Source organism: Elaeis guineensis, chromosome 16 (assembly GCF_000442705.2).
Source record: "Elaeis guineensis isolate ETL-2024a chromosome 16, EG11, whole genome shotgun sequence".
Taxonomy (NCBI): Eukaryota; Viridiplantae; Streptophyta; class Magnoliopsida; order Arecales; family Arecaceae; genus Elaeis; species Elaeis guineensis.
In genome coordinates, this window is record NC_026008.2 from 40,205,745 (window position 1) to 40,220,665 (window position 14,921).

Here is a 14,921-nt window from a genome sequence, read left to right on the forward strand (position 1 = left end):
CCGCCCACAGGTTATGAGCCATACTTAGCCCTCATCATCATACTCCATATGGGTCTGAATAAAGAAGGAACCTGGTAGCATGCCGGGCGATCAAAGCCTCTCGCCTGATGGCCAAGGATTGGATCTCTAGTCCACCCTCATACTGTGACTGGCATATCACATCCAAGCCACGAAGTGCACACCCCCACCTCCACCAAGCCTTGATCCCCACAAAAAGTTCTAGAATAGTTGCTCAATCCTCCGAATAGTGGTCTTGGGCATGATTATATTCCAAAGAAGGTAGAGAGATATGGAGCTAAGTACTAACCTGATCAAGATAACCCTACCCATCATCGATAGGGTCCGAGCCTATCAACCCTCAATCCGCTTCCAAACAGCATACTCCGCCTCCACAACCTCGGTCATCCTCAATCTATGTTCGAAGATAAGCACTCTCAGGTACTATAGTATCCCGCTGTGCTCAGCAACCCCCAGTCTCTCCATAATCAAGTTACCAAGCTGTGTCGGTATCCTCGGACTGAAGTGCACTTAGGACTTGAGAAAATTCACCTTCTATCCTGAAGCAACACAATAATCTTCTATGATCGTTCTGAATCTAGTGGCGCTCTAAACTGTGAACCGACCTACCAACAAACAATTGCCTACAAAAAGGATATGCACCATAAGAAAACAAAGTTTTCATGACGTAATTATTCACGACAAAAATATTTTCATCGCAACTATCATTATTTATGACATAAAAAATTTTACATCGTAAATAATTAACTATTTACAACGTAAAACTCTTTTAGTCACAAATAACATATTATTTACGACACATATCAAATTTTGCATTGCAAATAGTTGTTATTTGCGATGCGAATTTTACATCACAAATAATGGATGAAAAATTAAAAATTTTAAAAAAATAATAAATAGCATATTATTTATGATAAAAAATTTATGTCACAAATAAGAGTATTTGTGACTGTAAAATTATTTGTGTTGTAAATAGTAAATTATTTGCAACCAAAATTTTACATTGCTAATAATTGAAAAAAAAAATAATTTTTTTAAAAAATAAATAGTAGATTTTTTATGATAAAAAATTTATGTTGCAAATAAAGATATTTACGACATAAAAAAAATTTACATCATAAATATATAATTATTTATGCCATAAAATTTATATCATAAATAATCAATGAAAAGTTAAAAATTTTTAAAAATAAATAAATAAAATATTATTTATGATAAAAAATTTATGTCGCAAACAAATAATATTTATGACATAAATTTTATTTACATCGTAAATATAAACTTATTTGCAATGCAAACTTTCTATCATAAATAATCAATAAAAAAATAATTTTTTTAAAAAAAATAAATAATAGATTATTTATGATGGAAAGTTTTCATTGCAAACAAAAAAATTTGTGACACAACATAAATTTACATCATAAATATTTAATTATTTATGATATAAATTTTTTATCATAAATAATTGATGAAAAATTAAAAAAAATAAAAAAATAAATAGTAGAACTATATGCGATGAAATATTTGCATTGCAAACAAAGATATTTATGATGAAAATTTAATTTTCATCACAAATATTACATTATTTACGATATAAATTTTACATCAAAAATAATTGAAAAAAAAATCAAAATTTTTTTAAAAAATAAAAAGTAGATTATTTGTGATAAAAAATTTACATCGTAAATAACCATTTTTATGACTAAATAAAATTTGCATCACAAATATTATATTATTTATGATGCAGATTTTGCATCATAAATAATCGATGAAAAATCAAAAATTTTTAAAAAAATAATAAATAATTTATGATGAAAATATTTTATAAATTAAAAAAATAATTTAAATATTTTATGATTAATTTTTTATCATAAATTTTTTTAATATTTTACAATCAAAAAATTAATCATAAATATATTTTACAACTGAATATAATTTTTTTTCTTTGTTTCTCTGAATATGATATAATTTTGAAATTTAAAGATCATCTTCATTGTTCATTATCTAAATAATTATCGTTAGAGTATCGTCACAAAAGATCATCTCGATTTGATAGTCTTAGCTATGTCGATCAATAAAATTTAATTTTGATGGTCATGAATGATCACATGATGATCTGATAGATAGAAACCATCGATGAGTCCAAAATTTATAATAATGATCTCGATGATATTTTTAGTATGCAATCAAAATTTTACTTCAATCGAACATCATTATCATGGTCACTTTAGTACGAAATTATTTAGATCGTTAAATAAAAAATGAGTGATCAAATGACCAAATGATGTCCGATTATAAGATAATTTTTTAGATAAATGATCTTTACTACTACTTTAATCGTCTGTATAGTGATGATCGTAAAATCCAAACTGTGTATATATGAACTATCTATATTAAGTAGATCTTACAAAAGCATAACTACAATTACTTTAAGATATTAAGAATGAGTATTAAGAGACAGAGAGTTTTAGATGATTCATATATATGTAGTTTGAATTTTACAATCATCACTGTACAAATGATCAAAGTAGTAGCAAAGATCATTATCTAAAAAATCGCCTTATAATTGGACACCGTTTGACCATTTGATCACTCATTTTTTATTTAACAACTCAAATAATTTTATACTAAATTAACTATGATAATAATATCTGATTGAAGTAAAATTTTGATAGTATGTCAAAAATATCATCAAAATCATCATTGTAAGCTTTCGGATCCATCGATAGCCTCTATCTATCAGATCATTATGCGATCGTTTATCACAATCGAAATCGAATTTTATTAATCGATATAGCTAGGGCTATCAGATCGAGATGATCTTTTGTGACGATACTCTAACAATAATTATTTAGATCATGAATGATGAAGATAGATTTTAAATTTTAAAATTATACCATATTCAGAGAAAAATAAAAAAATATATACTACAAGAATATAGAATTTTTACGATGTACAATATTTTTCATCATAAATAATTTATTAGTTGTGATGAAATTTTTAGTTACATTATAAATATTAAATTATTTATGATAAAAAAATTTTATCATAACTAATCGATAAAAAAAATTAAAAAATAAATAATTTATGATGATAAATTTGCATCTCAAATAATTTGATATTTATGATGTAAAAGAATTTTACATCACAAATATTAGTTATTTGCAACACAATATTTTAGTCACAAATAATCGATAAAAATTTAAATTTTTTTTAAAAAATAAATAGTAAATTATTTATAATGAAAAATAAGAGTCACAAATAATTGAAATTAGTGCTGTAATTTTTTTAGAATTTTTTTGTTAAAATTTTTTGGAGTGAAAAATTTTTATAGAAAAATTTTTTTAGTAAAAATTATTAACGATAAAAATTTTATTTTTATCAATAATAATAGTTATTAGTGATGTATATTTCATTTTTATCGCAAATTAGTTTCTTTGAAAATTTTTTTGGTTAAATTTTTTTTAGAGGAAAAATTTTCAGGAGAAAAAATTTGATAAGAATTATTACGACAAAAATTTTATTTTCGTCGCTAATAATAATTTATAGCGATGTGAATTTTCCATCGCTAAAAATCAGATAAAAATCCCAGGTTACTTCCTTGGTTCCCACAAAATCCTCCCGACTCTCAGTCCCCACCCTCCCGGCTCTCTCCCTCTCTCCGTCCCTCTCACTCATCGAAACCCTCCCGGGCTTGTTCACCGGTGAGCGCCCCCCCTCCACTGCCGTCGCTACTGTCGCCACCAACTTTTAAGGTAAACAGTTTTTTTTTTTGGCTCTGTAGGGAAGGAAAAAGCAGTGGGTGTGTGCCCAGTACCAAAGCACAGTGAGTTACTTGCAAGTCATTGAGGCGATCTCAGATCTAAGGGACACTTATACCTATATCCCATCAGAGACATTCTCGACAACAGAATGCTCTGGAGTTGGTCATGTTCAATGATGATGTATCCTTACATCTCACCTATATACCATACCAGTGTCTCCACACTCTTTGGTTAAGAGAACAACCAACCCATATGGCCTACAGCGACCTATGCTCGATAGAAGCTGTCGTCCTTATTAACAGCCTATCATTTGATCGTGAACAGTTTTAAGGACTAATCGATAAATCCTCTCTTTATCGAACTTAAATAGTCCTAAGGACTTCATCACAACAACGGAGTTCATTAGAAGATGAAAACTTATGATCAAATTATCAAAAATATATTTTATTTATTAATAAATCAATTACAATACAAGGTTGCTCAACTGTCAACAAGTTGACGATTGGCTTTCGGGACATCTTCCTCTAACCCTCGAACATATTTTCTTCTCTACGGTAGCTTTGATTTGGGAGCCATTTTGGACAGAAAAGACTTGCAAATAGCTTAGGAGACTTGATGAGTGGTAGAATGGAAGGAATTTTTAGAAGAAAAGCAAAGATTTTGGGGAGATAGACTGTCGGTTTGAAGAAAAGGGTTTGAAGCTAGGTTAAGCTCGAACCACCCAAATGAAGAAGAAAGAGAAGAGAGATTTAAATCCTAAAGGGGCGATTTAAAGGGGAAAATCTGATGGGAAGAGGGATTTTGAGATGAGAGTGGAGAGGGAGATAATCTTGTTTGGTGGAATGGGAAAGACGAACGGCAAAAGGATCGGCTCTTTGCAATCGGTGAAATCTCAATAAAACATAGCCTGATTGGTTTTAATAAAAAAATTATAAGTTTACCTTAGGGTCGACCCTAGAGGTTGACTCATGGTAAGAAAATTTTAAAAAATGATGGAGAAATTTTGAAAAAGCTTGAAACTTGAAGGAAGGGTGTTTATTTGAGAGATTGATCATTTGAAGGATAGTTTTGAGCTTTTAAGAAAGGAGAGATGTGAAATTAGCTCAAAAATAAATTGGTTCAATAAATTTTTGGCAAATTGAACTTGAAATTAGAAAGATACTCAAGCTAAAGGATCAAGGATTCTTAATTCTCTCTTAATTTCATAAAATCTATCTTCACTTAAGGCCTTGGTAAATATATCAGTCAATTATTTTTCAGTACATACATAATCAAGAATGATATCTTTATTTTGGATATGTTCACTTATGAAATGATATCTAATTTTAATATGTTTTAATCTAGAATGCTGAATTAGATTTTTAGTTAGATTAATAGCACTAGTGTTATCACATCTTATAAGAGTTTCATTGAGTTTGATGCCAAAGTCCTCAAGTTATTACTTAATCTACAGGATTTGAGTACAGCAACTTCCGGCTGCAATGTATTCAGCCTTGGCCGTAGACAGTGCTACCAAATTTTACTTCTTGCTAAATCAAGAAATTAAGTTAACTCCAAAAAATTGATAAGTTCCACTGGTACTTTTTCTATCTAATTTACATCCAGCAAAATTGACATCTGAATATCCTATTAAGTCAATTGATGAGTCTTTAGAATACCATAATCTTAGAGTTTGTGTACCTTTTAAATATTTAAAAAAAATTTTAACTATATTTAAGTGTGATTCTTTTGAATTTGATTGAAAGTGTGCACATAAACAAACACTAAACATAATATCTAATTTACTAGCAGTTAAATACAATAAAGAACCAATCATCCCTCTATAAAATTTTGAGTCTATATTTTTACCTCCTTCATCCTTGTCAAGCTTATATGATGGGCTCATGGGTGTACCAATTGCTTTGGAGCTCTCCATTCTAAATCTTTTGAGTAGTTCTCTTGTGTACTTGCTTTGGATGATGAAAATCTCTTCCTTTGTTTGTTTGATTTGGAGTCTGAGGAAGAATGTAAGTTCTTCCATCATGCTTATCTCGAACTCTCCCTACATGAGCTTAACAAAATCTTGACAAAGTGTTTCATTAGTAGATCCAAAAATAATGTCATCAACGTATATTTGTATAACTAAAATATCATCATAATTTTTTTTAATGAAAATGATTGTATCTACATTTCCTCTTGAAAAACTATTGTTAAGCAAAAATTTACTTAACCTTTCGTACCAAATCCTAGGTGCTTGCTGTAAACCATATAGAGCTTTGTTTAATTTAAAAACATGATTAGAAAAAGCATGATTTTCAAAATCGAAGGGTTGTTCTATAAAATTTTTTTCAGCAATATAACCATTTAGAAAAGCACTTTTGACATCCATTTGGAATAACTTAAAATTCATAAAGTATGCATATGCAAGTAAAAGCCTAATTACTTCTAATCTAGCAACAGATGCAAAGATCTCATCAAAATCAATTCTCACTTCTTAATTATAACCCTTTGCAACCAATCTTGTTTTATTTCTAATTACATTTTCATGTTCATTCAATTTATTCCTATATACCCATTTTGTGCCAATTATTGGATAATTTTTAGGTCTTGATACTAAAGTCCATACATTATTTCTTTCAAATTCATTAAGTTCCTCTTGCATTGCATTTATTCATTTATAATCTTTTTCAGGTTCATCTATGGTTTTAGGTTCAAGATGAGAAACAAATGTAAAATGATTGTATGCATCTCTAAATGAAGAACGAGTTCTTACTTCATGTGTAGGATAACCAATGATTAATTTTTTGAGATGATTGTGATCATACCTCCATTCTTTGGGTAGATCATTTGTACCTTGAGGTTGTTCTTGTTGTTCTTCACCTTCATCTTCTTGTTTGTCATCATATTTTTTTTCATTTTGAATTGTTGATTCTTTTAGGGTGAGCTCCTTCATCCCTTCTATAAGAGTTCTGCCTCATCAATACCTTCATTCTTCCTTGAAGGAAGATCATTAGTCTCATCAAAAATAATATGTATTGACTCCTCTACTACTAAAGTTCTTTTGTTGAAAACTCTAAAAGCTTTGCTAAAAGAGGAATAATCAAGAAAAATAGTTTCATCAGATTTTGCCTCAAATTTTTTTAATCTTTTTTTACCATTATTCAAAACAAAATATCGGCAACCAAAAACATGTAAATCGTAATATTTAATTTTTTTTTCAAAGCTCATAAGGTGTTTTCTTTAGAATTGATCTAATTAAAGCATGATTTAATATATAACATACCATGTTAATTGCTTCCGTCCAAAAGTATCTTGGAAAGTTGCTTTCACATAGCATGGTACGGGCCATTTCTTCAAGGGTTCTATTTTTTCTTTCTACTACCCCATTTTGTTGGGGTGTCCTAGGTGCTGAAAAGTTATGGTCAATATCTTTTTCATCATAAAATTTTTTAAAATCTTGATTTTCAAATTTGATTTCATGATCACTTCGAATATGTTGAATTGAAAAAAATTTTTCATTAGTAACTTTTCGATAAAATTTTGAGAACACATGAAAAGTTTCATCCTTATGTGCCAAAAAGAAAATCTATGTAAAATGAGAGAAATCATCAATAATTACAAAGCCATATCATTTTTTACCTAAACTAGTAGTTCTAGTGGGTCCAAATAAATCTATGTGCAATAATTCTAATGGCCTAGAAGTTGAAACAATATTTTTAGATTTGAATGATACTTTTATTTGTTTACCTAGTTGATATGCATCATAAATTCTATCCTTTTCAAAATTCAATTTAGGTAAACCGATAACCAATTTCTTTTTAATAAGTTTTGAAAGTGAATGCATGCTAATATGTGCAAGCCTATGGTGCCAAAGCCAACTAGTCTCATTAATTTTGGCATTCAAGGCTACTAGGCACTACAAGTTTATCTTGAAAAGATCATTCAAATCTACCATATAAATATTACCATGTCTATGCCCAACAAATTTAATGCCTTCATCATTGGGACTGATTACTATGCATAATGAAGATTCAAAAATAACTTTGTACCCTTTATCACAGAATTGACTAATGCTCAATAGATTATGTTTCAAACCATCTACTAATAAAATATTTTTAATATACTTGGAGGGAGTGATACCAATGTTACCTATACCGATGATCTTTTCTTTGCTATTGTCTCCAAAGGTGACCATCCCTCCATCTTTTGCATCAAGTGTGATGAATTGAGATTCATCACCGGTCATGTGTCTTGAGCACCCACTATCAAGATACCATTTTCGATTTGTTCCTTGGGATGCAAGACACACCTGCATACAAAAATCAAGTTTTCACTTTAGGTACCCAAGCTTTCTTAGATCCTTTTTGGTCAGTCACAGTGGTTCCTTTTGGAACTCATATTTTCTTCACATTAGAATTTTCAGATTTATTAGAGAAACAAGTATAGGATTTGTATCCTATTTTATCATATTTAAAGCAAGTAATATTTGAAAACTTGTTGCTTGATGAGTTCGCTTAGATATTTTTCAAAAATTTTTGTTTCTTTGAAGGGTTGTAGCCAAGACCGACTTTATCATAAATGACCTTTTAATTATCAAGTATCATTTGAAGTTTAGTTAAACTAAGAGTGAACTTTTTTATCATAGATTTTAACTTAATAATTTTATTTTTCAAGTTTAAATTTTTTTGTGTCAAGATCAATTTTTTATTTAAAATAATTTTATTTTTTTTAATAAAGATTGATTCTTTGATTTTAATTCTTTGTTCTTTATCCCTAACTTCTTTAGATCATCAACTAGATCATAAAATACTTCTTGAAGTTCTTCGAAAGTAAAGTCATCAGGAGTTTCAGCATTTATCTCATTTTCATGTGTCATAAGGCACAAGTTAGCTTACTCATGTGAATCTTCTTTTTCGAAGCTTGACTCATCACTATTACTCCATGTAGCCACCATAGTCTTTTTCTTGTACTTCTTGAGGCCCTTCTTAAGTTGTGGACATTCGGATCTAAAGTGCCCCAGCTTCTTACATTTATAACAAATAAGGGGTTGCTCCTAATCCTTCTTCTTGCTATGCTCCCTTTTTGTAGGTGGCCTCTTCCTCATCTCTTATTTTTTTCTTCAAAAATCTTTTAAACTTTCTAGTGATGAGGGCCATTTTTTCATCTTGCTCTTCATTTTCTGTTTCTTTGGATTCCTCATCGAGTTGAGTAGTGGACTTGAGGACGATTGTCCTCTTCTTCTTGACATCTTCTTCTTGATATTATTTCATTCTTAGCTCATGTGTCATTAGCGATCCTAAAGCTCCTCCAAGGGTAAAACATTCAGATCTTTGGCTTTTTGGATTGCGGTCACTTTGGCCTCCCACGTCCTTGGTAAAGACCTAAGAATCCTTCTCAGAAGATCGCTGTTAGAGTAAGACTTACCAAGATTTTTTAGATCATTAATAATATCTATAAAATGAGTAAATATTTCAGTTATTGATTCATCATGATCCATTTTAAAGAGTTCATATTTATGCACAAGCATGTTAATTTTTTATTTCTTAACTTGATTAGTGCCTTCATGTGTTACTTCTAAGCTATCCCATATTTCTTTAGCTGACATGCATGTTGAAATGCGATTAAACTCATTAGCATCTAAAGCACAATATAAAACATTCATGGCTTTAGCATTGAGTTGAGCCATTTTCTTGTCAATCTCATCCCATTCTCTTTTGGGTTTGATTAATTCTACACCATCAATTATCTTAGTGGGTGTGTGTAGTCCATTAACTATGATACTCCATATATCATAGTCAAGTGCTTGAAAAAAAAATTTATCCAAGCTTTCCAATAGGTGTAGTTTGATCCATTGAAAAGTGAAGGTCGGTTTGTGGACTGCCCCTCGGCTAGTGAAGCACCAACTTAAGTTGCCATAGATCTTTAGCTCTTTGATGGTTAAATCAAAGTAGGACTAGAGCATCGAACTCTGATACCACTTGTTGTCCAGCTATGCAATCCAAGAGGGGAGATGAATTAAGTTTTTAAAATTTTAAAGTTAATTTAGAACTACGAGGATTAAATAACAATGAGTAGAATATATGTAGAGAGTGATTTAAATAAGGTATAGAAATTAGATGAAAGAATGCAAGAAGATAAGAAAATTTAGAAAGAGATCAAGTAAGCACAATACAAACAAACAAGATTTATAGTGGTTTGATGCCAACCTTGCACCTACATCCACTCCCCAAGCTCCTACTTGAAAATTCAAATCCACTAAACCGTATTCAACAAGAATACAATATCGGTACCTCCGACTCTAGCTATCCCAAGTTAGAATATTTATTTTTCGGATATAAGCCAACCCAATACAATCCGATCTAAAGTTCGGATCAACCTATCCAAGTTTTGGAACCCTTCCAAAACTAACAATCAAGACAAAAACAGAGTATGTGAGTTAATCACATGAAAATATAAATTTAGCTCCTTTAATGAGCAAATAAAACTTTAAATATATTTTACAAAATACGAAAGAAGTTTTTCTGATTTTTCTCAAGATGGTTGAAGACTTGAATGAGCTCTAGAGGGGTTAGTGAACTTAAATTGAAAACTTCTTTTTCTTGAAGAGGTCTTTTTGCTTAGGACTAAAATGAATGCTTGAGTCTCTTCAATCTTGCTTCTTTTTTCCTCCTTTAAGTGTCTTTATTGCTTCAATAGATAATAGAGAGAAATCTGGACTGAAATAGAGCTGTTGAAAATTATTAAAAAAATATTAAATGCTGTCAAAAAGAGCTGAAAACTAGTCGTTACAAAAATTTTCGTCACAGGAGATCGACTTATGGAGTCGACCTCTGCACAGGGATCGACTCATGGGGTCAATCTCTGTGGTCCAGAATAGAAAACCACTGTTCTGTATCTTTGACCTACACAGCAACAGAGGTCGACTCATAGGGTCGACCCCTTTGGGTGTGCCAGCCAAAAATAGCGTGTCGTTCAGCCTCTTTTGACAGGAGTCGACTTATAGGGTCGATCCAATTCTTTAAACTTAAATTTTTCTCAATATATCCATCCAAAAAGTATAAAATTACCTCCAATAGATCATAAATCTTCTGTTCTTGCTCTTGAAGCTTTCAAATCAGAACTTGATAAAATTACGATTTTGCCTCTGAAATACAATAATTTTTTTTTCAAGTTAAAATCATTTGTAACCCCCTCAAATGCGTTGTAATCATCAAAATCAATTCATAGAGCAATATCTATGTTCACGCTTTCAATCAAATCCAAAAGAATTATATTTAAATGCAGTTAAAAGAATTCTTAGATATTTAAAAGGTACACAAACTCTAGAATTATGGTATACTAAGGACTCATCAATTGACTTAATAGGATATTCAGATATCGATTTTACTGGATGTAGATTAGATAAAAAAATTACTAGTGGAACTTGCCAATTTTTTGGAGACTTAATCTCTTGGTTTAACAAGAAGTAAAATTTGGTGGCACTATCTACGACCGAAGTCGAATACATTACAGTCGAAAGTTGCTGTGCTCAAATCTTATGGATTAAGCAATAACTTGAGGACTTTGGCATCAAACTCAATGAAACTCCCATAAGATGTGATAACACTAGTACTATTAATCTAACTAAAAATCTAATTCAGCACTCTAGATCAAAGCATATTGAAATTAAACATCATTTCATAAGAGAATATGTACAAAATAATAATATAATTTTTGATTATATTTATATTAAAAAATAATTGACTGACATCTTTATCAAGGTCTTAAGTGAAGATAGATTTTATAAAATTAGGAGAGAACTAAGAATTCTTGATCCATCAGCTTAAGTATCTTTCTGATTCTAAGTTCTTTTTGCCAAAAATTTATTGAACCAAATTTTGAGCTCAATTCTTTTCTCTTCTTTCTTAAAAGCTCAAAACTATCCTTCATATGATCAATCTCTTAAATAGACACCCTTCTCTCAAGTTTCAAATTTTTTCAAAATATTTTTATCATTTTTTTATTTTTTTATCATGAGTCGACCCATAGGGTCGACTCCAGGGTAAACTTATAATTTTCATTAAAACTCATCGGATGCTCTATTTTATTGAAAAATCTTTTTTTGTAGATGAGCCGACCCTTTGCCTTTCGTCTTCCTCATCCCACCGAACAAAAATCTCCTCCCTCTTCACTTTCTCAACTGCAAAAATCTCTTAAAATCTCTCTTCCCATCATTTTTCTCCGTTCAAATCCACCTCTTAGAAACTAAATCCCTTTTCTTTCTCTTCCTCATTTTGGTGAATCAAGCTTACCCTAGCTTCAAACCCTCGTCTCCAAACCTACGGTTCATCTCCCTAAAAATCTTTGTCTTTCCTCTAAAATCCTTTCTACTCTACCTCTAATTAGGTCTCCTAAGCTATTTGCAAGTCTCTGTTGTCCGAAATGGCTCTCAAACTTAAGCTACCATAGAAAAGAAAGTCTGTTCGTGGGTTAGAGGAAGATGTGTGCAGAAAAAGAATGACAGCCAAGCTCTCTCCTACTCCAACCTCAGTTCCAGATCCTGTTCTAGCTTCTTCACAGTCTCCACTTGGTCTAAACAAGGTACCTCTCTCCAATCGAAAAGTAAAATATGGAAAGAACATAGATTTTAAATTTTTTGAAAAAGAAGAGTTTTCTATTGGATCAAAAATTAAAAATCAAGAATGGAAGTTTTACTATCTGTTGAAGGAAAATACTTATGTTGATTTAGTCAGAGAGTTTTATTTGAATTTAAGTTACTGTAATAAAATAGTAAAATTTTTAGTGAAAGGTGTTAACATTGTTCTCGATCCATTGCATTTGGGACAAATCCTGCACTTGCCTTGTGAAGGTTATACTCATATGGAGCTCCCAATCAAAGAAGAAGGAATAAGTGTTATTTTAGGAAGAACTTTTACTGAAAATTTAAATAAATTAGAAGCAAAAATTTTTTCAGTAGAGATGAGACTTTTGCATCACATGGTTATCAAACTTTTTGTCCCTAGGAGTGGCAGGCATGACCTCTTATCTGGTAGGGATATTTGCATTATGTATCATGTGATCACCGAGACCCCCTTGAACCTTCCTGCTTTGATGTTTGAGGCCATGAGGGAGACCCTGAATAGGTCTAAGACTCACTTGCCTTATGGTATGGCACTCACCCTGATCTTTAAGAGGTTCGGAGTCTGTTTTGATGGAGAGACAGTCACCAGATTATCATATTCTGATACCATCAACCACCAAACACTGCATCGCATGGGTTTTTCAAAGACTGATGGTGGTTGGTCGAAGGGTGTTGAGGAGAGAGCAGAAGAAAAAACAGAAAAAAGAGCAGAGGAGGAGGGATCATCTTCACCTCCTCGTGATCACAGAACATCTCCTGATATTCAGTTCATGTCGGATCACGTGGCTGGTCCCTCAGAGTCTGTGAGGAGGCATGTTTCTGTATCACAGTCTAGGAGTAGAGTAGATACTTCAGAGGTTAGACTTGTAGACGATCAGATTGAGTTGATATCCCAGCGGGTTGCCTCCATTTTATCCCAGCAGTTTGTCACCTCAGATTTTACTTAGAGGATGACATCTCAGATTGTTTCAGATTAGATCTTGATCTCTCATATCTCTACTGTCTTTCAGATGCTTATAGCTCAGTCCGCACAAATTGAGGAGCTTAAGGGATATATTCTGAGACTGACAGGTAGAGTTTTAGATTTGGAAAGGCAGGTATTAGCCTTAGCCCTTCCCCAACCGTAAGAGAACCTCATAGAGGTCTCTGACCTGTCTGCAAAGGCGGCTAGGCTTCGAGGTGTTTTGCAGAATGGCTTTGATTTTTTGAGGAGGGAGATCAGGGGCTCCAGTGAGACTGTCTCTACTTAGATTGGTACCCTGATGCAGTCTTTGATGAGAGCTTTGGAACAATTGGACACCATCAGACTTTCTCTCCTAGCACAATCCATAGCTTCCCAAGCTCCAGGATCTTCTCGCTCTTCTGCTCATGCTGGTACTTCTACCCGTGGTCGAGGACGTGCCCGTGGTTTTGATCCTGAGACTCCTCATCATATCTCTGACTCTTCTGATTCTGATCTCTCTAGCCATGATATCTATTAGATCTAGTATAGTTAGTCTTTTATGTCTAGGATCTAGCTTATGGCCTTTGTATTTGTTGGTTGATTGACTAATGGAAAGCTGTAATTTGACTTGACTCTTATGTAATGTGACACTTATGTCATTTTGAGAATATATATATATATATATGCTTTTAACTTCTATGAATGTGGTGTCATTTGGATTGATTTTTTATGAATGGCATCAATTGAAATATCTTAATTTTATGATATAAAAAATACCTCATATATGTACTATAAAATATTATAAATGGTAATATCCTCTATATGAGCAAATTGAAATATCCTTTATGATTGCCATAGTGAGAAAAAGTCTTTTTCATTTTTCTTTAAAAAGAGGAGTAATGATCTTAATTGTGTTGTCAAAAAGTGAGAGTAGAAAAATAAAATCGAGCAATAAGCATTTTATTCAAAAATTGACTGTAATGTTTAAGTGATGCATCTTCATAAATTTGAAATTCTTAATCAATACTTTATATATATTATATTTTACTTTTGCTCAAGTATTTTTGTCATCATCAAAAAGGGAGAGATTGTTGCTCCATGAATTGATTTTGATGATTACAATATATTTGAGGGGGTTACTAATAATTTTGGCTTGAAAAAAGATTTATTGTATTTCAGGGGCAAAATCATAATTTTATCAAGTTTTGATTCGAGAGCCTCAAAAGCAAGAACAAAAAATTTATGATCTATTGGAGGTAATTTCATATTTTTTGGATATATATTTTGAGAGAAAATCAAGTTTAAAGAAAAAAGTCGACCCTATGAGTTGACTCCCGTCAAAATAGACTGAATGGCATGCTATTTTTAGCTGGCACACCCAAAGGAGACGACCCTATGAGTCGATCTCTGTTGCTGTGCAGGCCAAAAATATAGAACAGTGACTTTCTGTTCTGTGCCACAGAGGTCGACCCTATGAGTCGACCCCTACAATGAAAAATCTCCGTAACGGCTAGTTTTTTAGCTTATTTTGATCGTATTTAATGCTCATTTAATGTACTCCAACGGCTCTATTTCAGCCCAAATTTGTCTCTAGCAT